The 27987-nt window shown below is 51.4% G+C and overlaps 1 protein-coding gene across 1 annotated transcript in view; it reads left to right on the top strand.

Moving 5' to 3' along the window:
- The first annotated feature begins 556 nt into the window (after positions 1 to 556).
- Positions 557 to 27987, top strand: part of NYAP1 (neuronal tyrosine phosphorylated phosphoinositide-3-kinase adaptor 1) — a 470759-nt gene continuing 443328 nt past the window's right edge. Inside the window, exons 1-2 of the mRNA XM_085637809.1 lie at positions 557 to 1695; positions 1763 to 2861. The gene's annotated coding sequence lies outside the window, so the exon portion shown is untranslated. The remainder of the gene's footprint in view (positions 1696 to 1762; positions 2862 to 27987) is intronic.

The following is a 27987-nucleotide window of genomic DNA, read 5'->3' as shown; positions in this document are numbered from 1 at the left end:
CATACCAGGAGGGGTGAGAGAGACAAGGCGAAAAAGAGGAACACAAAAAAGATAAACAACGGAGACTTGCAGATGGGGGGGGGGGGTGAGAAAGTGTTAGAAAAAAGGGAAGCAAGTGAGAGAATGAATGAGAGACGAAATTTGAGAAAGAGGGGGGAGTAGGGAAGAAATTGGAGAGAGAGAGCGGGGGGCAGAGAGATGAAGAGTTAAAGAGAAGAAGGGAGAGGATGAGTAGGTGAGAGAGTGTAAATGAGACAGAGAGGTGGCGAGAGAGTAAACGAGAGAAAGGGAGAGGGTCAGGAGCACAGGGAGAGGAAGAGAGGCATTGGGGGGAGAGAGACCCTGCCTGAGACAGCTACAATAGCCAGTGCAGGTGCCCAATCTCAGCCCCCCCCCCCCCACGCTCTCCTGCCCCCAGGCCCCCTCCCTCCTGCCCCAGTGTCTCTACACCCTCCTCCCCCTCCTGTCCCTACCCCCGCCCTTCTGCCCCCACCTGCCGCCCCGGGGGTGATGCGGCCGGGGCTTCACCCAGCGCGGTGTGAGATCGATGTAAACACGGCCGCCGGCGGGCGGAGATCTGCGGCTCCCTCCACCCCAGGGGCGGAGGATCCGGCCACCGCCGCCGCCGAAGCGTGCCAAGAGCGCCGATAATACCGCCGCACGCGCCCCGGGCTCCCCGCATCCTCGCCCGGCCCTTAATGCAATTACGGCTTCCCTTCCAGCTCGCGCTCGGAAAACCACCATTTGTCTGCCCCCCACCCTCCGGCAGCGGGGGGAGGAGGGGGGAGGCAGGGGCGGTGCCAAGGCGGCAGCGCATCAGGGAAACCACAGGTAGGAGACGGGCAGCGAGGAGAGAGGTCGGTACCGCATCGCACCGCTGCTGTGGCGAGGGGATCCACCGAGATCAGGTCGACTCCCCGGTGACACTGCGTGGATCACTGCCGGAGACCAGGGCTCATTCATGGGGATCCACCAAGATCAGGGCTCATTCCCCGGTGACACTGCGTGGATCTCTGCCGGAGACCAGGTCTCATTCCCCTGGTGACACTGTGTGGATCTATCTGTGCCGGAGACCAGGTCTGATTCCCTGGGGACACTGCGTGGATCTCTGCCGGAGACCAGGTCGCATTCATCGGTGACACTGCGTGGATCTAGCCGTGCCGGAGACCAGGGCTGATTCCCTGTTGACACTGCGTGGATCCCTGCCGGAGACCAGGGCTCATTCACCGGTTACACTGCGTGGATCCCTGCCGGAGACCAGGGCTCATTCACCGGTTACACTGCTTGGATCTCTGCCGGAGACCAGATCTCATTCACCGGTGACACTGTGTGGATCTCTGCCGGAGACCAGGTCTCATTATCTGGTGACACTGCGTGGATCTCTGCCGGAGACCAGATCTCATTCACCAGTGACACTGCGTGGATCTCTGCCGGAGACCAGATCTCATTCACCGGTGACACTGCGTGGATCTCTGCCGGAGACCAGGTCTCATTCCCTGGTGACACTGCGTGGATCTCTGTTGGAGACCAGGTCTCATTCCCCAGTGAGAGTGCGTGGATCTCTCCTGGAAACCAGATCGCATTCACCGGTGACACTGCATGGATCTCTGTTGGAGACCAGGTCTCATTTACCGGTGACACTGCGTGGATCTACAACACTGCAGATGGCAATATCACTCCAAGAACCAAGGCTTGGTCACCGCTGACACCAGCGTATCTTCAAGACAGCAGACAACATTATCTACCCTAGAACCAAGGCTAGGCCATCGCTGACACAGCGTGGGTCTCTAAGATTGCAGACGTCAATATCCACCCAAGATCCAAGACTTGGTCGCCGCCGACATGACTGTATCTCCAAATCCGAAGCCGACGATATCCACTCAAGACCCAAGGCTTAATCACTGCCGACACGGCACGGACCTCTAAGACTGCCCAAGAAACCTAGAACCCAATGCTTGTGTGGCACTACGTGGGTCACTAAGGCTGCAGACCGCAATATTTATCCTAGACCCAAGGCTTGGTCACCGCCAACATGGCGTAGATCTCTAAAACTGCCCAAAGACTCCTATGACTCATGGCATGGATTTCTAAACTACAGACGACAATTTCCACCCAAGGCTTGGTCACCGCCAACATGGCGTAGATCTCTAAAACTGTCCAAAGACTCCTATGACCCATGGCATGGATTTCTAAAGTACAGATGACAATTTCCACCCAAGGCTTGGTCACCGCCAACATGGCGTAGATCTCAAAAACTGTCCAAAGACTCCTATGACCCATGGCATGGATTTCTAAACTACAGATGACAATTTCCACCTAAGATCCAAGGTTTGGTCACTGTCAACAAGGCATGGATCTCTAAAACTGTCCAAAGACTCCTACAACCCACGGCGCACATCTTTAAAACGGCAGATGACAATTTTCACTCAAGGCCCAAGGTTTGGTCATCGTCAACAAGGTGTGGATCAATAAGACTGCCCAAAGACCTCTACGACCCAGAGTTGGCCACTAGTCGCCCCATGGAGAAAAGACTTGGCACCTGCTTTGTCTGTGCACCGAGGAGATGGCACGAGAGCCCTGTCCCTTTTGAACTGGCATGCAGGGGGCAACAAGAAGAGGATAACTTGCCTCAGTAGATTGTGGGGATCATTGGAATGCATATTGCCTTTTGGTGGACCGCTGGGAAAGGCGGTGTGCAACATCTGGGTGCTGACAGGATACCATCTTGGATTGATGCAGATCCTGAGGTGGGATGCCACCGGTCAACGAAAAGGGAAACCAAAGGCCAGAATCTTGCTTCCTATTGACTAAGTTGGGATGGCTGCCTGCAGAGGTTCATTTTTGAGGCAGCTGATGGCCAGGTAGGAGGGCATCCAGTAATTGTATTCCACTCGGTTTGGGAGAGGCCTGGGACCTGAAGTCACCTGCTTGACAGGGGGCGGTCAGTGTGTCCCGCGCAGACCCTTGCGTTTATGTATGAGGATGTCGACGCGTGGCTGTCGGCGGATCCCCGAAGGGCAGTGAAGGGGGAACGGGGGGAGCTGCTCTTCCTCTGCATTTTCATGGTGTGGGTCTATTCATCTGAGGTCAAAGGACTGAGTGGGTAGGGGTCCTGGTGGGGGCTGGGTTATTATTCTGAGTTTGGCCTCCTCCATCCGCCATTCATCTTCAGAAGCAGGCAAACAGTATGGGATGCTGAACCAGCATGGCTGGCGCCCTTCGAGGTGACCGGGGTGGTTGCAAGGGGCGCGTCCTGCCTCCGTAGGTGTGGGGGGGCTCATCTTAGGCTAAGGGGTCCACCATGATGGCAGTCACTGTGTTTTCTCTCCTCGTCCCAAGGACACGCATGCTCATGAGGGCTAGGTGAGTTGTTGGGCGGGTCTACGAGCTGCTGAAGGATGGGACACAGCATCATCTGCCTCTGGTGTCCCCAGCACAGGCGACTGCTGAGCAGAGCCGCGTGCGAGACCTTCTCTCACCTGCACAGGTGACGGCGCAGAGCATGTCTGAGGCCTGGTTTCACCTGCACAGGTGACAGCGCAGAGCATGTCTGAGGCCTGGTCTCACCTGCGCAGGTGACAGGGGAGCGTGTCTGAGGGCTGGCCTTACCTGCACAGGTGACAGTGGAGCAGATGAGTGTCTGATGGCTGGTCTCACCTGCACAGATGAGAGTGGAGCATGTCTGAGGCCAGGTCTCACCTGCGCAGGTCAGAGTGGAGCATGTCTGAGGCCTGGTCTCACCTGCACAGGTGACAGTGGAGCATGTCTGAGGCCAGGTCTCACCTGCGCAGGTCAGAGTGGAGCATGTCTGAGGCCTGGTCTCACCTGCACAGGTGACAGTGGAGCATGTCTGAGGCCAGGTCTCACCTGCACAGGTGAGAGTGGAGCGTGTCTGAGGCCCATCTCACCTGCGCAGGTGACAGTGGAGCATGTCTGAGGGCTGGCCTTACCTGCACAGGTGAGAGTGGAGCATGTCTGAGGCCAGGTCTCACCTGCGCAGGTCAGAGTGGAGCATGTCTGAGGCCTGGTCTCACCTGCACAGGTGACAGTGGAGCATATCTGAGGCCAGGTCTCACCTGCACAGGTGAGAGTGGAGCATGTCTGAGGCCTGGTCTCACCTGCACAGGTGACAGTGGAGCATGTCTGAGGCCTGGTCTCACCTGCGCAGGTGAGAGTGGAGCATGTTTGAGACCTGGTCTCACCTGCACAGGTGAGAGTGGAGCATGTCTCAGGCCAGGTCTCACCTGTGCAGGTCAGAGTGGAGCATGTCTGAGGTCTGGTCTCACCTGCACAGGTGACAGTGGAGCATGTCTGAGGCCTGGTCTCACCTGCACAGGTGACAGTGGAGCATGTCTGAGGCCAGGTCTCACCTGCGCATGTCAGAGTGGAGCTTGTCTGAGGCCTGGTCTCACCTGCACAGGTGACTGTGGAGCATGTCTGAGGCCAGGTCTCACCTGCGCAGGTCAGAGTGGAGCATGTCTGAGGCCTGGTCTCACCTGCGCGGGTGACAGTGGAGCATGTCTGAGGCCTGGTCTCACCTGCACAGGTGACAATGGAGCATGTCTGAGGCCTGGTCTCACCTGCACAGGTGACAGTGGAGCATGTCTGAGGCCAGGTCTCACCTGCGCAGGTGAGAGTGGAGTGCATCTGAAGCCTTGTCTCACATGCGCGGGTGACAGTGGAGCGTGTCTGAGGCCTGGTCTCGCCTGCAAAGGTGACAGTGGAGCATGTCTGAGGCCAGGTCTCACCTGCGCAGGTCAGAGTGGAGCATGTCTGAGGCCTGGTCTCACCTGCACAGGTGAGGGTGGACCATGTCTGAGGCCTGGTCTCACCTGCGTGGGTGACAGCGCAGCAGGAGCATGTCTGAGGCCAGGTCTCACCTGCGCAGGTGACAGTGGAGCATGTCTGAGGCCAGGTCTCACCTGGCAGGTCAGAGTGGAGCATGTCTGAGGCCAGGTCTCACCTGCGTGGGTGACACCTCAGCAGGAGCATGTCTGAGGCCTGGTCTCACCTGCACAGGTGACGGCAGAGCCGGAGCATTTCTGAGGCCTGGTCTCAGCTGCACAGGTGACAGTGGAGCATGTCTGAGGCCCATCACACCTGCACAGGTGACAGCGCAGCAGAAGCGTGTCTGAGGCCTGGTCTCACCTGCGCAGGTGACAGTGGAGTATGTCTGAGGCCTGGTCTCACCTGCACAGGTGAGGGTGGACCATGTCTGAGGCCTTGTCTCACCTGCACAGGTGACAGCGCAGAGCATGTCTGAGGCCTGGTGTCACCTGCACAGATGACGGCAGAGCCGGAGCATTTCTGAGGCCTGGACTCACCTGTGCAGGTGACAGTGGAGTATGTTTGAGGCCTAGTCTCACCTGCACAGGTGACAATGGAGCAGGTCTGATGCCTGGTCTCACCTGCATAGGTTAGGGTGGACCATGCCTGAGGCCTGGTCTCACCTGCGTGAGTGACAGTGGACCTGGAGCATGTCTGAGGCCCATCATACCTGCACAGGTGAGAGCGGAGCAGGAGCGTGTCTGAGGTCCGGTCTCACGTGCACAGGTGAGAGTGGAGCGTGTCTGAGGCCCGGTCTCACCTGCACAGGTGAGAGTGGAGCATGTCTGAGGCCTGGTCTCACCTGCACAGGTGAGAGTAGAGCGTGTCTGAGGCCTGGTCTCATCTGCACAGGTGACAGCATGAGCATGTCTGAGGTCTGGTCTCACCTGCACAGGTGAGAGTAGAGCATGTCTGAGGCCCGGCCTCACCTGCACAGGTGACGACATGAGCATGTCTGAGGTCTGGTCTCACCTGCACAGGTGAGAGTGGAGCAATCTGAGGCCCGGTCTCACCTGCACAGGTGACAAAGGAGCAGGAGCGTTTCTGAGTCCTGGTCCCACCTGCACAGGTAACAGTGGAGCGGGAGTAAGCCCGAAGCCTAGCATAGTGCCACCTGCATTGACACAATTCTGGTCAGACTCCGGGGGTCCAGGCCTGGTGCTTACAGCAACCTGCGGACCCACCAAAAGATGCACCGCGTGCCATTGGACATTGAGGGTTCGGATACCCTTAGGTCTGGAATCTATAAAGCGCTTGAGGCAGAAGTCTTCGGAACGCCTATTGGTCACAGCTCTGGGTGTTGAAGGCTCCCTGCTGTTTGTGTCCTGGTGGTGGTGGCCACAGCAGATGAGACCTACCTTTGGAGCAGGACTCTTTTTAGCCACGTGGGCCCCCACCTTTAAAAGGCACCTTGAAGAGGGTTACGGAGGAGCAGTTCTCAGGGACCACGAGTGGCCCCAGCCCTCATGGGTTACCACCTGTGTCATGCTGTCCGTCCACCTGTGCACACTGGTTTTACCCCACGGCCGTCGTGCCGGACCCTGGGCCCCCCAGAGGCTCCCTGCTGGAACAGTTGGCAGTTTTCAGAGGATTCGTTGTGAGTTGGCTTCTGGATGTATTGAGTGGCAGGAGCCCGAGACGTACCCCTGACACCGAGGCCAGTAGAGGCCGCCATTCTGCTACTCAGCAGGACCAGTACTTACCTGCAGCACTGTAGTACTGTGGGTGGGCAGTACCCGTTCTGCTCTGCAGCACTGCACAACTCTGGACCTCAAGTGGGTTACAAACCACCCTCTGAAACCTTTCTGGAAGCCTTCACCCCAATAACATGGCTACTGTTGCCGTGGTGTGCCCATTCCCATATGGATAGGGTGGTCCGCGTCCATTTGTCCACTCCAGAGAGCGCGCAGTCTGGAAGGAACCGCGCACTTGCATCCTAGAGACGCCATCTTTAATGGGCAATGACTGGTTCTTGGCTCCACTCCTGTAGGGGTAAGTCCAGACTCTACCGACAGGGTGGTCCGCGTCCATTGGTCCACTCCAAAGAGCGCGCAGTCTGAAAGGAACCGCACACTTGCATCCTCAAGACGCCATCTTTAATGGGCAATGACTGCTTCTTGGCGCCACTCCTGTAGGGGTAAGTCCAGACTCTACGGACAGCGTGGTCCGCGTCCATTGGTCCACTCCAGAGAGCGCGCTGTCTGGAAGGAACCATGCACTTGCATCCTAGAGACGCCATCTTTGATGGGCAATCACTGGTTCTTGGCTTTATTCCTGCAGGGGTAAGTCCAGACTCTACGGACAGGGTGGTCCGCATCCATTGGTCCACTCCAGAGAGCGCGCTGTCTGGAAGGAACCGTGCACTTGCATCCTAGAGACGCCATCTTTAATGGGCAATGACTGGTTCTTGGCTCCACTCCTGTAGGGGTAAGTCCAGACTCTACCGACAGGGTGGTCCGCGTCCATTGGTCCACTCCAAGGAGCTCGCAGTCTTGAAGGAACCGCACACTTGCATCCTAGAGACGCCATCTTTGATGGGCAATCACTGGTTCTTGGCTTTATTCCTGCAGGGGTAAGTCCAGACTCTACGGACAGGGTGGTCCGCGTCCATTGGTCCACTCCAGAGAGCGCGCTGTCTGGAAGGAACCGCACACTTGCATCCTAGAGACGCCATCTTTGATGGGCAACGTATGCTTCTTTTGTCCATTCCTGTAGGGGTAGGTCTAGACTCTACAGACAGGGTGTACACGTTGATTGGCCCACCCCGGAAAGCGCATTGTCTGGAAGGAACCGCACACTTGCATTCTAGAGACACCATCTTTGATGGCCAATGGCTCTCGGCCTACTAGAGAGGCTGGCCTGGTGAAGGGCAGCCTGCGTCCATTAGTCCACCTCGGAGAGCGTGCTGTCTGGAAGGAGCCCCACACTGGTATTGTAGACACCATCTTTGATGGCCAAGGACTCTTATTGGCCGCGTCACAGTAGGTCTAGATGTTACAGAAGGAGAGTGCACATCCACTGGTACACCTTGGAGAGCGCGCTGTCTGGAAGGAGCCCCACACTGGTATTGTAGACACCATCTCTGATGGCCAAGGACTCTTGTTGGCCTGTTCCTGTAGGTCCAGACGCTACAGACGGGGAGTGCACATCCATTGGTCCACCCGGAGAGCGTGCTGTCTGGAAGGAGCCCCACACTGGTATTGTAGACACCATCTTTGATGGCCAAGAACTCTTGTTGGCCCCGTCACTGTAGATCTAGACGTTACAGAAGGAGAGTGCACATCCACTGGTCCACCCGGAGAGCGTGCTGTCTGGAAGGAGCCCCACACTGGTATTGTAGACACCATCTTTGATGGCCAAGGACTCTTGTTGGCCCCGTCACTGTAGGTCTAGATGTTACAGAAGGAGAGTGCACATCCACTGGTCCACCCGGAGAGCGTGCTCTCTGTAAGGAGCCCCACACTGGTATTGTAGACACCATCTCTGACGGCCAAGGACTCTTGTCGGCCTGTTCCTGTAGGTCCAGACGCTACAGACGGGAAGTGTACATCCATTGGTCCACCCGGAGAGCGTGCTGTCTGGATGGAGCCCCATACTGGTATTTCCGAGGCACCATCTCTGATGGCCACGGAATCTTGTTGGGCCCGCCACTGTAGGTCTAGATGCTACAGACGGGGAGTGCACGTCCAATGGTCCTCCCTGGAGAGAAAGCTGTCTGGAAGGAGCCCCACACTGGTATTTCAGAGGCACCATCTCTGACGGCCAAGGACACTTGTCGGCCTGTTCCTGTAGGCCCAGACGCTACAGACGGGGAGTGCACGTCCAATGGTCCTCCCCGGAGCGCGCGCTGTCTGGAAGGAGCGGCACATTAGCATCGCAGACACCACGCGCAGCCTCCTTGATGCGGCGAAGGTCACAGGCTGCAGCGGCTGCAGGTACCGTGCGCCACCATCGCCGCGCTTTCTGCGCACTGGTGCACACTGGTGTACATTGGGGCACGCTGGGGCACGCTGTGACACTGTGTCATGTGCTCTTGTGTGGAGCTGTGCCCAAGCATTCCGTGTTAGCGGGGCCCCTGGGGGAGGAGCCCACAGCTCCAAGCACACCTCGCGGCGGGGGCCCCTGGAAGGGGGGCGTGTCTCAGACGCCTTTATTCCAGTGTATAACACTAAAACATCTCACACTCGCTGTTTCCCTGCGCGACATCCCTACCGCTCCCGGGTCAGGGTAACTGTATGTACTGCTCCTACCCCCGCCTTCCGTGCCCCGCCTCGCCTAGCGATCATTGGGTCTATGTCTGGGGTAGTCAGTCACACGCCAGGCTGGGGTAGAGTCAGTCACATGCCAGGCTGGTGTCTCTGAAAGTCTGGGGTAGAGTCAGTCACATGCCAGGCTGGTGTCTCTGAAAGGCTGGGTTGGGTCAGTCACATGTCGGTCTGGTGTCTCTGAAAGGCTGGGTTGGGTCAGTCACATGCCAGTCTGGTGTCTCTGAAAGGCTGAGGTAGAGTCAGTCAGATGTCAGGCTGGTGTCTCTGAAAGGCTGGGGTAGACTCAGTCACATGTAAGGCTGGTGTCTCTGAAAGGCTGCTACGGCTGGGGTAGAGTCAGTCACATGTCGGTCGGGTGTTTCTGAAAGGCTGGGTTGGGTCAGTCACATGTCAGTCGGGTGTTTCTGAAAGGCTGGGTTGGGTCAGTCACATGTCGGTCTGGTGTCTCTGAAAGGCTGGGGTAGAGTCAGTCAGATGTCAGGCTGGTGTCTCTGAAAGGCTGCAGTAGAATCCGTCACATGTCAGTATGGTGTCTGGAAGGCTGTAAGGCTGGTGTAGAGTCAGTCACACTTCAGTCTGGGATAGAGTCGATCAGATGGAAGGCTGGTGTCTCTGAAAGGCTGCTAGGGCAGGGGTAGAGTCAGTCACGTGTGATGAATTTGTCAACGCCTGGGTTCATTTACCGTCGCACCTGCTCTGGATTGTTGGCTGGAAGGAGGGGGGGGGGGGGAGGTGGTCCCAGGGGAGGTCACAGCCTGAATCATCGCAGAGCTCTGTTCAGCGGTGCTGATTGATGGTTCGTCCCGGCTGGGAGGGGGGAGGGGGGGGGGAGCAGTGTGGTGTGGAGGATGAAGAAAGAGATGTGCCGCGGGGTTGTTTTTCAGTACACCCCCCCCTGCCGGACTCCAGCTCTGCCCTCCCCCTCCAGCCTCCGTGAGTCTCCTCTGCCGTCTCTGCTTCCTGTTGGTGGGATCCTGTTCCAGCCAGCCATGTCTGTGACGACGAACGAACGGGACGTGTTATACACAAACCCTTGGGGGGGGGGGGGGGGGGGGGGGGTTATGGTGACCTAATACTGCCCGCTCCTGGGGGGCTGCTGGGGTAAACCCGCTCCTGGGGGGCTGCTGGGGTAAACCCTCAGAGCCCCGAAGAGCTGCCGGGTTACTTTAGGGTCCGCCTTCAGGGACTGACGCAGACTGCTGGGGTGAACCGAGGGTGCTTTTGAGGGGCTGTGCAAGGTGCACTGCAAGGTGCACTGCCGGCGGCAAACCCACCTTCTACAGTTTGGGGGGGGGGGGGGCATGCTGCGCTGTCGGCAGATTCACAGCACAGATGCAAACGGTTTGTACTAAGCAATTGATGTTGAATCACAGGCACGCACAGAGGTGGACTCTGGGAAACCGGAGCACCGACACAGTATCCTGGTAAACAATATCGTTGACCAAAATATTGTGCCGAAAATATGGTTTACCACAATATCGTGCTCCTATAATTATGATAGTAAGTGCACACATATCGAAGAAAAACACCGGTCACACGAATACCGATTTTTTTTAATTTAGAGTTAAAAGTAGTAAATGTTAAAAATTTGAATATATAACTTTACTATAATGTAAAGCAGACATTTGAGGTGAGCACATTTATAGTGTCGATGGTGTTGAGAGGGCTCTATAATGGAGCTGCTTTCCACCTAAACTTGAGAATTACCCAGAGTTCTCTGCTTCCTCTTTTGTGTGTATATATATATATATATATATATGTGAGCAAGGACACGAGTTGTCCGAAACGCGTCATTCTTCAGGAATAAAAGATCAGTGCCATATACTTGTTGGATTCGTGTTTCTCTGTTCGCCTCAACGTAAGTGCGGATAATTCATGATGTGTTTGAATATATATATATATATAGATATATATACAGATATAGATATAGATATATATAGTGATCAAGGCCTCCTGTAGGCCGAAACGCGTCATGGCGGCTGCGTAAAGTTCCTGTCCGCAAATAAAGACTTTAAGCACTCATTTTGGGTCCGTGTTCGTCTCTGCGCTTGGATTGTGCGCGCTGGAGGAGGCGATTTCTGGTGACATATATATATATATATATATATAGCAATAGGTAAAACACTATGAATATAGGAAAAATATTAATTTAAAAATTATCAATTAACATATATATATATATATATATATATATATATTATAATATAAATGTGTGTTCCAGGATTTAAATATTTAAAATTCAATTAAATAATTATTTTACAAATAATAATGAATAATTAATAAATTATTACTTAATTATCCTCCCACCCTATACCCCTACAAACCTAGCATCCCACAACTAACATAGCAGTAAAATAAATTAGTATTCTATATTTTACATAATTAAGTAAGAAATTAAAAATAATGAATAAAATGTTAATTATTACTTAATTACCATCCCACAGGAGACCCCTACAAACCTAGCAGCCAGCAACTAAAAAAAGAAGTAAAATTAATATGTATTCCATAAACTATGTAATGAAAATCAGTTAAATACTCGATTAACAATTAATAATTAATTAACAATTAATTATTACTTAGCTTTCCATCCTATACTCCTAAAAACCTAACAGCCCACATATAACAAAAATAAATTAACATTAGATAATGAATATCAATCATATAATGAAATAAAATGTATTAAATAATTCATATTTAATAATGAACTAACTAACATTCCACCCTCTCCTGCTATAATCCCAACAAGCTACTATAGCACTATAAATTACTATAAAAAATGAAATAAAAACTTCTACATCACTTAAAATTACAAGCTATATTTAAAAAACGAATTATAAGATTATAAACACAGAGGTACACGCCGGGGAAGCTGTTTGGGTAGATTCACAGGTAAACACAGAGGAAGCTCTCTGGGTAGATTCACAGGTAAACACAGGGGTGCACTCCGGGGAAGCTCTTTAGGTAGATCCACAGGTAAACACAGAGGTGCACTCCAGGGAAGCTCTTTGGGTAGACTCACAGGTGTTCACCGAGGTGCACGCTGGGGGACTTCAGAGAGATTCACAGGTAAACACAGAGGTGCACTCTGGGACGGCTCTTTGGGTAGATTCACAGGTAAACACAGAGGTGCACTCCGGGGAAGCTCTTTAGGTAGATCCACAGGTAAACACAGAGGTGCACTCCGGGGAAGCTCTTTGGGTAGATTCACAGGTGGTCACAGAGGTGCACGATGGGGGACTTCAGAGAGATTCACAGCTAAACACAGAGGTGCACTCTGGGACGGCTCTTTGGGTAGATTTGCTGGTAAACAGAGAGGTGCACTCCGGGAAACTTTTTTGGGTAGATCCACAGGTAAACACAGAGGTGCACTCCGGGGAAGCTCTTTGGGAAGATTCACAGGTAAACACAGAGGTGCACTCCGGGGAAACTCTTTGGGTAGATCCACAGGTAAACACAGAGGTGCACTCCGGGGATGTTCTTTGGGTGGACCCACAGGTAAACACAGACATGCACTCCGAGGAAGCTCTTTGGATAGATTCACTGGTAAACACAGAGGTGCACTCTGGGGAAACTCTTTGGGTAGATTCACAAGTAAACACAGAGGTGCACTCTGGGGAAGCACTTTGGGTAGATTCACAGGTAAACACAGAGGTGCACTCCAGGGAAGCTCTTTGGCTAGATTCACAGGTAAACACAGAGGGGCAGCCTAGGGAAGCTCTTTGAGTAGATTCACTGGTTGTAGATTCACAGGTAAACAAAGAGGTGCTCTCTGGGGCACTTCTTTGGGTAGATTCACAGATAAACACAGAGATTCACCCCTGGAAGCTCTATGGGTAGATTCACAGGTAAACACAGTGGTGCACTCCGGGGACGCTCTTTGGGTAGATCCACAGATAAACACATAGGTGCACTCCAGGGAAGCTCTTAGGGTAGTTTAACAGTTAAGCACAGAGGTGCACTCCGGGGAAGCTCTTTGGATAGATTCACTGGTAAACACAGAGGTGCACTCTGGGGAAACATTTTTTGACGATTCACAGGTAAACACAGAGTGCACTCCAGGGATGCTCTTTGGGTAGATTCACAGGTAAACACAGATATGCCCCTGGGAAAGCTCTTTGGGTAGATTCACTGGTAAACACAGAGGTGCACTCTGGGGAAACTCTTTGGGTAGATTCACAAGTAAACACAGAGGTGCACTCTGGGGAAGCACTTTGGGTAGATTCACAGGTAAACACAGAGGTGCACTCCAGGGAAGCTCTTTGGCTAGATTCACAGGTAAACACAGAGGGGCAGCCTAGGGAAGCTCTTTGAGTAGATTCACTGGTAAACACAGAGATGCCCCTGGGAAAGCTCTTTGGGTAGATTCACAGGTTGTAGATTCACAGGTAAACAAAGAGGTGCTCTCTGGGGCACTTCTTTGGGTAGATTCACAGATAAACACAGAGATTCACCCCTGGAAGCTCTATGGGTAGATTCACAGGTAAACACAGTGGTGCACTCCGGGGACGCTCTTTGGGTAGATCCACAGATAAACACATAGGTGCACTCCAGGGAAGCTCTTAGGGTAGTTTAACAGTTAAGCACAGAGGTGCACTCCGGGGAAGCTCTTTGGATAGATTCACTGGTAAACACAGAGGTGCACTCTGGGGAATCTCTTTGGGTAGATTTACTGGTAAACACAGAGGAGCACCACAGGGAAACATTTTGGGAAGATTCACAAATAAACACAGAGGTGCACTCCGGGGAAGCTCTTTGGGTAGATTCACAGGTGGTCACATAGGTGCACCCTGGGGAAACTCTTTGGATAGATTCACTGGTAAACACAGAGGTGCACTCTGGGGAAACATTTTTTGACGATTCACAGGTAAACACAGAGTGCACTCCAGGGATGCTCTTTGGGTAGATTCACAGGTAAACACAGATATGCCCCTGGGAAAGCTCTTTGGGTAGATTCACAGGTTGTAGATTCACAGGTAAATAAAGAGGTCCTCTATGGGGCACTTCTTTGGGTAGATTCACAAGTAAACACAGAGATTCACCCCGGGAAGCTCTATGGGTAGATTCACAGGTAAACAAAGAGGTGCACTCCAGGGAAGCTCTTAGGGTAGTTAAGCACAGAGGTGCACTCCGGGGAAACTCTTTGGGTAGATTCACAGGTGGTCACATAGGTGCACTCCGGGGGATTTCAGAGAGATTCACAGGTAAACACAGAGGTGCACTCCGGGGAAGCTCTTTGGGTAGATTAACAGGTGGTCACAGAGGTGCACCCTGGGGGACTTCAGAGAGATTCACAGGTAAACACAGAGGTGCACTCCAGGGAAGCTCTTTGGGTAGATTCACTGGTAAACACAGAGGTGCACTCCAGGGAAGCTCTTTGGGTAGATTTACTGGTAAACACAGAGGAGCACCACAGGGAAACATTTTGGGAAGATTCACAAATAAACACAGAGGTGCACTCCGGGGAAGCTCTTTGGGTAGATTCACAGGTGGTCACATAGGTGCACCCTGGGGAAACTCTTTGGATAGATTCACTGGTAAACACAGAGGTGCTCCCTGTGGAACATCTTTGGGCAGGTTCACAGGTAAACACAGAGGTGCACTCCAGGGGAGGTTTTAGGGTAGTTTAACAGTTAAGCACAGAGGTGCACTCCGGGAAGCTCTTTGGGTAGATTCACAGGTGGTCACATAGGTGCACTCCGGGGCATTTCAGAGAGATTCACTGGTAAACACAGAGGTGCACTCCGGGGAAGCTCTTTGGGTAGGTTCACTGGTAAACACAGAGGAGCACTCCAGTGAAACGATTTTGGAAGATTCACAGGTTAAAAACAGAGGTGCATTCCGGGGCAATTCTTTGGGTAGATTCACTGGTAAACACAGAGATTCACCCCTGGGAAGTTCTATGGGTAGATTCACAGGTAAACAAAGAAGTGCACTCCAGGGAAGCTCTTAGGGTAGATTCACTGGTAAACACAGAGGTGCACTCCGGGGAAACTCTTTGGGTAGATTCACTGGTAAACCCAGAGGTGCACTCTGGGGAAACTCTTTGGGTAGATTCAGTGGTAAACACAGAGGTGCACTCCAGGGGAGGTCTTAGGGTAGTTTAACAGTTAAGCACAGAGGTGCACTCTGGGGAAGCTCTTTGGGTAGATTCACAGGTGGTCACATAGATGCACTCCGGGGCATCTCAGAGAGATTCACAGGTAAACACAGAGGTGCACTCCGGGGAAGCTCTTTGGGTAGATTCACAGATAAACACAGAGATTCACCCCTGGAAGCTCTATGGGTAGATTCACAGGTAAACAAAGAGGTGCACTCCAGGGAAGCTCTTAGGGTAGATTCACTGGTAAATACAGAGGTGCACTCTGGGGAAACATTTTTTGACGATTCACTGGTAAACACAGAGGAGCACTCCAGGGATGCTCTTTGGGTAGATTCACAGGTAAACACAGAAGTGACCACTGGGGAAACTCTTTGGGGTGATTTACTGTTAAACACAGAGGTGCACTCCGGGGAAACGTTTTGTGACGATTCACAGGCAAACACAGTGGTGCACTCCAGGGATGCTATTTGGGTAGATTCACAGATAAACACAGTGGTGCACTCCGGGAAGCTCTTTGGGTAGGTCCACAGGTAAACACAGAGGTGCACTCCAGGGATGCTATTTGGGTAGATTCCCAGGTAAACACAGTGGTGCACTCCGGGGAAGCTCTTTGGGTAGATTCACATGTAAACAAAGAGATGCCCCTGGGAAAGCTCTTTGGTTAGATTCACAGGTTTTAGATTCACAGGTAAATAAAGAGGTCCTCTATTGGGCACTTCTTTGGGTAGATTCACAGGTAAACACAGAGATTCACCCCGGGAAGCTCTATGGGTAGATTCACAGGTAAACACAGAGGTGCACTCTGGGGAAACATTTTTTGACGATTCACAGGTAAACACAGAGTGCACTCCAGGGATGCTCTTTGGGTAGATTCACATGTAAACAAAGAGATGCCCCTGGGAAAGCTCTTTGGTTAGATTCACAGGTTTTAGATTCACAGGTAAATAAAGAGGTCCTCTATGGGGCACTTCTTTGGGTAGATTCCCAGGTAAACACAGAGATTCACCCCGGGAAGCTCTATGGGTAGATTCACAGGTAAACACAGAGGTGCACTCCAGGGAAGCTCTTAGGGTAGATTCACTGGTAAATACAGAGGTGCACTCCGGGGAAACTCTTTGGGTAGATTCACTGGTAAACACAAAGATGCACTCCGGGGAAACTCTTTGGGTAGATTCACAGGTAAACACAGAGGTGCACTCTGGGACAGCTCTTTGGGTAGATCCACTGGTAAACACAGAGGTGTGCTCTGGGGAAACTCTTTGGGCAGATTCACAGGTTGTAGATTCACAGGTAAACAAAGAGGTGCTCTCTGGGGCACTTCTTTGGGCAGATTCACAGATAAACACAGAGATTCACCCCTGGAAGCTCTATGGGTAGATTCACAGGTAAACAACGAGGTGCACTCCAGGGAAGCTCTTAGGGTAGATTCACTGGTAAATACAGAGGTGCACTCCGGGGAAACTCTTTGGGTAGATTCACTGGTAAACACAGATGTGCACTCCGGGGAAACTCTTTGGGTAGATTCACAGGTAAACACAGAGGTGCACTCTGGGAAAGCTCTTTGGGTAGATCCACTGGTAAACACCGTGGTGCACTCCGGGAAAGCTCTGTCAGTAGATTCACTGGTAAACACAGAGGTGCACTCCAGGGAACTTCTTTAGGTAGATTCAGAGGTATACACAGAGGGGCACTCTGGGGAAACTCTTTGGGAAGATTCACAAGTAAACAAAGAGTTGCACTCTGGGGAAACTCTTTGGGTGAATTCACTGGTGAACACAGAGGTGCACTCTGGGGAAACTCTTTGGGTAGATTCACAGGTAAACAAAGAGGTGCACTCTGGGGAAACTCTTTGGGTAGATTTACAGGTAAACAAAGAGGTGCACCCTGGGGAAGCTCTTTGGGTAGATTCACTGGTAAACACAGAGGAGCACTCCAGGGATGCTCTTTGGGTAGATTCACAGGTAAACACAGAAGTGACCACCGGGGAAACTCTTTGGGGTGATTTACTGTTAAACACAGAGGTGCACTCCGGGGAAACTTTTTGTGACGATTCACAGGCAAACACAGTGGTGCACTCCAGGGATGCTATTTGGGTAGATTCACAGATAAACACAGTGGTGCACTCCGGGAAGCTCTTTGGGTAGGTCCACAGGTAAACACAGAGGTGCACTCCAGGGATGCTATTTGGGTAGATTCCCAGGTAAACACAGTGGTGCACTCCGGGGAAGCTCTTTGGGTAGATTCACATGTAAACAAAGAGATGCCCCTGGGAAAGCTCTTTGGTTAGATTCACAGGTTTTAGATTCACAGGTAAATAAAGAGGTCCTCTATGGGGCACTTCTTTGGGTAGATTCACAGGTAAACACAGAGATTCACCCCGGGAAGCTCTATGGGTAGATTCACAGGTAAACACAGAGATTCACCCCGGGAAGCTCTATGGGTAGATTCACAGGTAAACACAGAGGTGCACTCCAGGGAAGCTCTTAGGGTAGATTCACTGGTAAATACAGAGGTGCACTCCGAGGAAACTCTTTGGGTAGATTCACAGGTGGTCACATAGGTGCACTCCGGGGAAGCTCTTTGGGTAGATTCACAGATAAACACAGAGATTCACCCCTGGAAGCTCTATGGGTAGATTCACAGGTAAACAAAGAGGTGCACTCCAGGGAAGCTCTTAGGGTAGATTCACTGGTAAATACAGAGGTGCACTCCGGGGAAACTCTTTGGGTAGATTCACTGGTAAACACAGAGGTGCACTCCGGGGAAACTCTTTGGGTAGATTCACTGGTAAACACAGAGGTGCACTCTGGGACGGCTCTTTGGGTAGATCCACTGGTAAACACAGCGGTGCACTCCGGGAAAGCTCTGTCAGTAGATTCACTGGTAAACACAGAGGTGCACTCCAGGGAACTTCTTTGGGTAGATTCAGAGGTAAACACAGAGGGGCACTCCGGGGAAACGTTTTGTGACGATTCACAGGTAAACACAGTGGTGCACTCCGGGGACGATCTTTGGGTACATCCACAGGTAAACACATAGGTGAACTCCAGGGAAGCTCTTAGGGTAGTTTAACAGTTAAGCACAGAGGTGCACTCCGAGGAAGCTCTTTGGATAGATTCACTGGTAAACACAGAGGTGCACTCTGGGGAAACGTTTTTTGACGATTCACAGGTAAACACAGAGTGCTTTCCAGGGATGCTCTTTGGGTAGATTCACAGGTAAACACAGAGATGCCCCTGGGAAAGTTCTTTGGGTAGATTCACAGGTTGTAGATTCACAGGTAAACAAAGAGGTCCTCTCTGGGGCACTTCTTTGGGTAGATTCACAGGTAAACACAGAGATTCACCCTGGGAATCTCTATGGGTAGATTCACAGGTAAACAAAGAGGTGCACTCCAGGGAAGCTCTTAGGGTAGTTTAATAGTTAAGCACAGAGGTGCACTCCGGGGAAACTCTTTGGGTAGATTCACAGGTGGTCACATAGGTGCACTCCGGGGGATTTCAGAGAGATTCACAGGTAAATGCAGAGGTGCATTCCGGGGAAGCTCTTTGGGTAGATTCACTGGTAAACACAGAGGTGCACTCCGGGGAAGCTCTTTGGGTAGATTAACAGGTGGTCATATAGGTGCACTCCGGGGGATTTCAGAGAGATTCACAGGTAAACACAGAGGTGCACTCCGGGGAAGCTCTTTGGGTAGATTAACAGGTGGTCACAGAGGTGCACCCTGGGGGACTTCAGAGAGATTCACAGGTAAACACAGAGGTGCATTCCAGGGAAGCTCTTTAGGTAGATTCACTGGTAAACACAGAGGTGCACTCCGGGGAAGCTCTTTGGGTAGATTCACTGGTAAACACAGAGGAGCACCACAGGGAAACATTTTGGAAAGATTCACAAGTTAACACAGAGGTGCACTCCGGGGAAACTCTTTGAGTAGATTCACAGGTGGTCACATAGGTGCACCCTGGGGAAACTCTTTGGGTAGATTCACTGGTAAACACAGAGGTGCTCCCCGTGGAACATCTTTCGGCAGATTCACAGGTAAACACAGAGGTGCACTCCAGAGGACTTTTAGGTAGTTTAACAGTTAAGCACAGAGGTGCACTCCGGGAAGCTCTTTGGGTAGATTCACAGGTGGTCACATAGGTGCACTCCGGGGCATTTCAGAGAGATTCACTGGTAAACACAGAGGTGCACTCCAGTGAAACGATTTTGGAAGATTCACAGGTAAAAACAGAGGTGCACTCCGGGGCAATTCTTTGGGTAGATTCAGTGGTAAACACAGAGATTCACCCCTGGGAAGTTTTATGGGTAGATTCACAGGTAAACAAAGAGGTGCACTCCAGTGAAGCTCTTAGGGTAGATTCACTGGTAAACACAGAGGTGCTATCCGGGGAACATCTTTGGGCAGATTCACAGGTAAACACAGAGGTGCACTCCAGGGGAGGTCTTAGGGTAGTTTAACAGTTAAGCACAGAGATGCACACTGGGGAAGCTCTTTGGGTAGATTCACAGGTGGTCACATAGATCCGGGGCATCTCAGAGAGATTCACAGGTAAACACAGAGGTGCACTCCGGGGACGCTCTTTGGGTAGATTCACTGGTAAACACAGAGGTGCACTCCAGGGAAACTCTTTGGGTAGAGTCACAGGTAAACACAGAGGTGCACTCTGGGATAGCTCTTTGGGTAGATCCACTGGTAAACACAGAGGTGCACTCCGGGAAAGCTCTGTCGGTAGATTCACTGGTAAACACAGAGGTGCACTCCAGGGAACTTCTTTGGGTAGATTCAGAGGTAAACACAGAGGTGCACTCTGGGGAATCTCTTTGGGTAGATCCACAGGTTAATACAGAGGTGCACTCCAGGGAAGCTATTAGGGTTGTTTAACAGTTAAGCACAGAGGTGCACTCCGGGGAAACTCTTTGGGTAGATTCACTGGTAAACACAGAGGTGCACTCTGGGGAAACGTTTTTTGACGATTCACAGGTAAAAACAGAGGTGCACTCCGGGGAACATCTTTGGGCAGATTCACAGGTAAACACAGAGGTGCACTCCAGGGGAGGTCTTTAGGTAGATTCACAGGTGGTCACATAGATGCACTCCAGGGCATCTCAGAGATATTCACAGGTATACACAGAGGTGCACTCCGGGGAAGCTCTTTGGGTAGATTCATAGGTGGTCACATAGATTCACCCCTGGAAGCTCCATGGGTAGATTCACAGGTAAACAAAGAGGTGCACTCCAGGGAAACTCTTTGGGTGGATTCACTGGTAAACATAGAGGTGCACTCTGGGAAAACTCTTCGGGTAGATTCACAGGTAAACACAGAGGTGCACTCCGGGACAGCTCTTTGGGTAGATCCACTGATAAACACAGAGGTGCACTCCAGGGAACTTCTTTGGGTAGATTCAAAGGTAAACACAGAGGGGCACTCCGGGGAAACTCTTTGGGTAGATCCACAGGTAAACACATAGGTGCACTCCAGGGATGCTCTTTGGGTAGATTCACTGATAAACACATAGGTGCACTCCAGGGATGCTCTTTGGGTAGATTCACTGATAAACACAGAGGTGTACTCCAGGGAAACTCTTCGGGTAGATTCACAGGTAAACACATAGGTGCACTCCAGGGATGCTCTTTGGGTAGATTCACAGGTAAACACATAGGTGCACTCCAGGGATGCTCTTTGGGTAGATTCACAGGTAAACACAGAGGAGCACTCCGGGGAAGGTCTTTGGGTAGATCCACTGGTAAACACAGAGGAGCACTCCGGGGAAGGTCTTTGGGTAGATTCACAGGTAAACACATAGGTGCACTCCAGGGATGCTCTTTGGGTAGATTCACTGATAAACACATAGGTGCACTCCAGGGATGCTCTTTGGGTAGATTCACTGATAAACACAGAGGTGTACTCCAGGGAAACTCTTCGGGTAGATTCACAGGTAAACACATAGGTGCACTCCAGGGATGCTCTTTGGGTAGATTCACAGGTAAACACATAGGTGCACTCCAGGGATGCTCTTTGGGTAGATTCACAGGTAAACACAGAGGAGCACTCCGGGGAAGGTCTTTGGGTAGATCCACTGGTAAACACAGAGGAGCACTCCGGGGAAGGTCTTTGGGTAGATTCACAGGTAAACACATAGGTGCACTCCAGGGATGCTCTTTGGGTAGATTCACTGATAAACACATAGGTGCACTCCAGGGATGCTCTTTGGGTAGATTCACTGATAAACACATAGGTGCACTCCAGGGAAACTCTTCGGGTAGATTCACAGGTAAACACATAGCTGCACTCCAGGGATGCTCTTTGGGTAGATTCACAGGTAAACACATAGGTGCACTCCTGGGATGCTCTTTGGGTAGATTCACAGGTAAACACAGAGGAGCACTCCGGGGAAGGTCTTTGGGTAGATCCACTGGTAAACACAGAGGTGTACTCCGGGAAAACGTTTTGTGAAGATTCACAGGTAAACTCATAGGTGCACTCCAGGGATGCTCTTTGGGTAGATCCACTGGTAAACACAGAGGTGCACTCCAGGGAAGCTCTTAGGGTAGATTCACAGGTAAACACAGAGGTGCACTCCGGGGAAGGTCTTTGGGTAGATTCACAGGTAAACACATAGGGGCACTCCAGGGATGCTCTTTGGGTAGATCCACTGGTAAACACAGAGGTGCACTCCAGGGATGCTCTTTGGGTAGATTCACAGGTAAACACAGAGGAGCACTCCGGGGAAGGTCTTTGGGTAGATTCACAGGTAAACACATAGGTGCACTCCAGGGATGCTCTTTGGGTAGATTCACTGATAAACACATAGGTGCACTCCAGGGATGCTCTTTGGGTAGATTCACTGATAAACACATAGGTGCACTCCAGGGAAACTCTTCGGGTAGATTCACAGGTAAACACATAGGTGCACTCCAGGGATGCTCTTTGGGTAGATTCACAGGTAAACACATAGGTGCACTCCAGGGATGCTCTTTGGTGGTTTCACAGGTAAACACAGAGGAGCACTCCGGGGAAGGTCTTTGGGTAGATCCACTGGTAAACACAGAGGTGTACTCCGGGGAAACGTTTTGTGAAGATTCACAGGTAAACTCATAGGTGCACTCCAGGGATGCTCTTTGGGTAGATCCACTGGTAAACACAGAGGTGCACTCTGGGACGGCTCTTTGGGTAGATTCACTGGTAAACACAGAAGAGCACTCCGGGGAAGGTCTTTGGGTAGATTCACTGGTAAACACAGAGGTGCACTACTGACTTCTCACTTGCAGTGTCTTTTCCGCGAATCATTGGAAGGAGGCGGGCTCCCCGCTACTACATTACAGGCGTTAGTGGTTTCACTTTTGAAGCCCGGGAGGGATGGTTTGCTTATTTCGAGCTATAGACCATTAACACCCCTCAACACGGACTATAAAATCCTGAGTAAGTTATTGTGGCCACTCGCCTTAACCCGTTTATACCCGCGCTGATGCATTCTGATCAGTGTGGGTTCGAGCCTGGTAGGAGCACAGCACTCAACATTAGACGGCTGCACCAGGTTATGTTAGGCACACGCGGTACGGGAACCACAGAATGCTGCATATCTTTTGATCTAAGGCAAGCGTTTGACTCCCTGCGATGGGATTATATGTTCTATGCTCTTGCATGCTTTGGCATACCTGAGGAATACATAGCATGGGTACGCTTGCTGTATACGAACCCCACGGTGCAGGCACGAACGGGACGGTACGTCTCAGGACAATATGCAGTGGCTCGGGGACGAGGCAGGGCAGCCCCTTGTCACCGTTGTTGTTTATCCTGGCGTTAGAGCCACTCCTACACAGACTTCGTGCTTTTGCAGGCTGTCGGGGTATAGCGCGAGGGCGTGCATTCCACACTGTCTCGGCATATGCGGATGATCTTATTCTTTATATCAAGGATATGGGTGCTGATCTTCATCCTATGCCTTCCAGTTTTTGAGTCATTCCAGGGTCTCTCTGGCCTGGCTATCAATGCTGCCAAGTCGTATGCGTATTTCTTTGATAGTGCTGAGAGGAACCGGATTTTCCGGTTCGGTCCCTGGACCTTCCACATAGCACCTGACACTTTTAAATATCGCGGGATACAAATTTATCCCACTACATCGGACCTTCTGGATGGCAACCTGGGATGTGCGATTGCTGCCCTCAAATCCCAAATTCAATTCTGGGTCTCACTGCCCCAGTCGGTGGCAGGCAGGGTAGCCATTACAAAAATGGTGCTTTTGTCGCGGCTCCTTTATTTCTTCACTAACCTGCCGATACTTGTCCTCATGAGGTCCTTTAGAGTGCTGAACTCATTGATGACGGAACTAATATGGGGCACAGGACATAGACGTATTAGTCTGGTGGAGCTTCAACTTCACGCGAAACAGGGAGGTATGGGGGTACCAGATCTACGCGCGTATTGCTTTGCCAGACAGTTGCAATGGCTGGCATATTGGCTAGCAGGTCACAATTTGCACGAGCTGTACATGTCATCGCGAGACAGGGATAAGGGTATTATCCACAGGCTCTTGCTACCACAAGCCCACTCTGTTGACGCCGATGCCCCACTTACTGAAATTAGCTATCACTTATTGGCGGAGTGCGGTAAGATACACTGGAGGGAGGACACCATATGCCCCCACCATTCCGCTATTGGGTGTTCCCACACGTTCCGGGGTAACCTCTAGTCGTGTGCTGAAGGCGTGGACTGAGGCGGGCATCACTACACTAGGAGATTTCTTTACGGAGGGTGCATTTATGTCGCATGAAACATTTGTACATGTCCATGGTGCCCCGGATGCGTTGTTCTTATTGCACGTGCATATTTCCAGATACATACGCGTCACGTGTCCGCCTGAGGACACTGAACCACCTGCGAATACACTGCTTACCATCCACTACCTAATGGGTAACGGTGCTCCTCTGACTAAATGGCTCACTCATGGGATTTGAGTTGAGAGAGCGACTTCGTTACAGCCACTATGCGACAAGTGGGAGGGGGACGTGGGTCGTACATTCACGGCCAAAGAATGGGACACTATATTGGGGCTCCCCAAGAAGGTCTCCCGCAATCCCAAGTTTAAATTTATTCAGCTGATGTTACTACACAGGGCATATTTAACCCCACACAGGTTGAGTGCTATATTCCAGGGGGCGGATGACGACTGCCCGCGGTACCATGCTCCCGACTCGGGATTGCTACACATGGTCTGGGCTTGCCCTAGACTGGGACATTATTGGGCGACAGTGTGCAAGATATTGACGGCAGTGGGCCTGGTGCGCCGGAATGACACCTTGGAATACTGTATACTGGGTCTGGGTCCCCGTGAAAAGATGGGCAACCCTGCCCCATGTTTTGCGGACCTGGCGCTCCTTTTGGCCAAAAGAGCCATAACCATGCTATGGAAAGCCACTAGAGCCCCGTCCTTACTGGAATGGCACACTGAAATGTTGAAGTGGGGTGGAGCAGAAGGATCTGAATTGAAAAGGGAGGAATTTAGGGGTCTACGTAAAACACCGATTTCATTAGGCTGGTATGCAATGCTGGGAGAGTACGCTTCAATAGATTTTGTCCTACTGGGATGTGCTGGGACCGTGGCAGGGGGGTCTGACCTGCGAGTATGGGACACCTGGGCTCCTTGTGTTGCCTGTGGGATGTGATAGATAGCTGAACAGGACTATATACTTCCATTCGGACGGTCATTGAAGCCGTTAGACACACACTTCTGTGAGTGGATGATGTGCAAACGCTATTGGTGGCTGATAGAGGCCGAGCATGCGGGGAGGGAGGGGAGGTAGGGTGATTGTTGTAGTTTTTTGTTAAGATGGTTTTTAATTATAGTATATCCTGTAGGCCTCCACAACCTGTCATTCGCTTTGCCAAACCTGCTGATACACACTGGGTTACTGGAAATGTCCTGTATTGACGTGCCGTTGAAAACTTTATTCTACGGGTATTGGATCCTTGCAAGTTGTCATTGTGAGACATTTTTTGGATGTTTAGCATTGGTACGGAAAATTCTGTGTTGTTGATAGCTAGGTCATGCTACATCTCATGTCTGTATGTACTTATACATCGATGTATGATGTCTGCCTCATTGTTTTGTAAAATCAATAAAAAAAACTTTTTTAAAAATAAAAAAAAAACATAGGTGCACTCCGGGGAAGCTCTTTGGGTAGATTCACAGGTGGTCACATAGGTGCACCCTGGGGGACTTCAGAGAGATTCACAGGTAAACACAGTGGTGCACTCCGGGGAAGCTCTTTGGGTAGATTCAGAGGTAAACACAGGGGTGCACTCCAGGGACGGCTCTTTGGGTAGATTCAGAGGTAAACACAGGGGTGCACTCCAGGGACGGCTCTTTGGGTAGATTCACTGGTAAACCCAGAGGTGCACTCCAGGGACGGCTCTTTGGGTAGATTCACAGGTAAACACAGAGGTGCACTCTGGGATGGCTCTTTGGGTAGATTCACTGGTAAACCCAGAGGTGCACTCCGGGGAAGCTCTTTGGATAGATTCACAGGTAAACACAGAGGTGCACTCCGGTGAAGCTCTTTGGATAGATCCACAGGTAAACACAGAGGTGCACTCTGGGACGGCTCTTTGGGTAGATTCACTGGTAAACACAGAGGTGCACTCCGGGGAAGCACTTTGGGTAGATTCACAGGTAAACACAGAGGTGCACTCCGGGGAAGCTCTTTGGGTAGATTCACTGGTAAACACAGGGGTGCACTCCAGGGACAGCTCTTTGGGTAGATTCACTGGTAAACCCAGAGGTGCACTTCAGGGACGGCTCTTTGGGTAGATTCACAGGTAAACACAGAGGTGCACTCTGGGACGGCTCTTTGGGTAGATTCACTGGTAAACCCAGAGGTGCACTCCGGGGAAGCTCTTTGGTTAGAGTCACAGGTAAACACAGAGGTGCACTCCAGGGACAGCTCTTTGGGTAGATTCACTGGTAAACCCAGAGGTGCACTCCAGGGACGGCTCTTTGGGTAGATTCACAGGTAAACACAGAGGTGCACTCTGGGACGGCTCTTTGGGTAGATTCACTGGTAAACCCAGAGGTGCACTCCGGGGAAGCTCTTTGGATAGATTCACAGGTAAAGACAGAGGTGCACTCCGGTGAAGCTCTTTGGATAGATTCACAGGTAAAGACAGAGGTGCACTCCGGTGAAGCTCTTTGGATAGATCCACAGGTAAACACAGAGGTGCACTCTGGGACGGCTCTTTGGGTAGATTCACTGGTAAACACAGAGGTGCACTCCGGGGAAGCACTTTGGGTAGATTCACAGGTAAACACAGAGGTGCACTCCGGGGAAGGTCTCTGGGTAGATTCACAGGTGGTCACAGAGGTAATGCTGGGGGACTTCAGAGAGATTCACAGGTACACACAGAGGTTCACTCCGGGAAGCTTGTGGGGTAAATTCACAGGTTGTAGATTCACAGGTAAACCCAGAGGTACACTCCTTGGAAGCTCTTTGGTGGACTCAAGGAGAATCGTTCAGGTGGATTTATGGTGAAATGTTTTGCAAGGGTTCATAGCGAGCTTTCGGATGGTCTCATGGTACTCAGGTGTGGTTGATTTATATCACGTATTTGCTGTAGATTCATTGCACAAATACATCCTTGACTGATGAAAATTCTTCATGTGGATTCACAGGGGCGGGATGGGGTGGATTCCGGCGAGCGGTTGGTTCTTGGTAGCCATTGTGGTGAGTTCATCGCAGATTTTTTCAGTTAATAGCTGCAATTGTGGTGAATTGTTGGAGTAGATTTTCTGCAAATGCGGCATAAACTCATGGGGGGAGGGGCTCATGGCAAGGTGTGATGGCTCTCTTGGGAACTCCTGAGGTGGGTTTGTGGGAAGCTGTTGGGGGTGAATTCATGGTGAACTGTTGGGGTATGTGATGGCTCTCTTGGGAACTCCTGAGGTGGGTTTGTGGGAAGCTGTTGGGGGTGAATTCATGGTGAACTTTTGGGGTATGGGATGGATCTCTTGGGAACTCCTGAGGTGGGTTTGTGGGAAGCTGTTGGGGGTGAATTCATGGTGAACTTTTGGGGTATGGGATGGATCTCTTGGGAACTCCTGAGGTGGGTTTGTGGGAAGCTGTTGGGGGTGAATTCATGGTGAACTGTTGGGGTATGGGATGGATCTCTTGGGAACTCCTGAGGTGGGTTTGTGGGAAGCTGTTGGGGGTGAATTCATGGTGAACTGCTGGGGTATGGGATGGATCTCTTGGGAACTCTTGAGATGGGTTTGTGGGAAGCTGTTGGGGGTGAATTCGTGGTGAACTGCTGGGGTATGGGATGGATCTCTTGGGAACTCCTGAGGTGGGTTTGTGGGAAGTTGGGGGTGAATTCATGGTGAACTGTTGGGGTATGGGATGGATCTCTTGGGAACTCCTGAGGTGGGTTTGTGGGAAGCTGTTGGGGGTGAATTCATGGTGAACTGTTGGGGTATGGGATGGATCTCTTGGGAACTCTTGAGTAGGGTTTGTGGGAAGCTGTTGGGGGTGAATTCATGGTGAACTGTTGAGGTATGGGATGGATCTCTTGGGAACTCCTGAGGTGGGTTTGTTGGAAGCTGTTGGGGGTGAATTCATGGTGAACTGTTGGGGTATGGGATGGATCTCTTGGGAACTCCTGAGGTGGGTTTGTGGGAAGCTGTTGGGGGTGAATTCATGGTGAACTGTTGAGGTATGGGATGGATCTCTTGGGAACTCTTGAGATGGGTTTGTGGGAAGCTGTTGGGGGTGAATTAATGGTGAACTGTTGGGGTATG

This window comes from Triturus cristatus, chromosome 12 (assembly GCF_964204655.1).
Source record: "Triturus cristatus chromosome 12, aTriCri1.1, whole genome shotgun sequence".
Classification (NCBI taxonomy): domain Eukaryota; kingdom Metazoa; phylum Chordata; class Amphibia; order Caudata; family Salamandridae; genus Triturus; species Triturus cristatus.
Note: the sequence above shows the minus strand (reverse complement) of the source record. Positions and strands in the feature narration are given on the sequence as shown.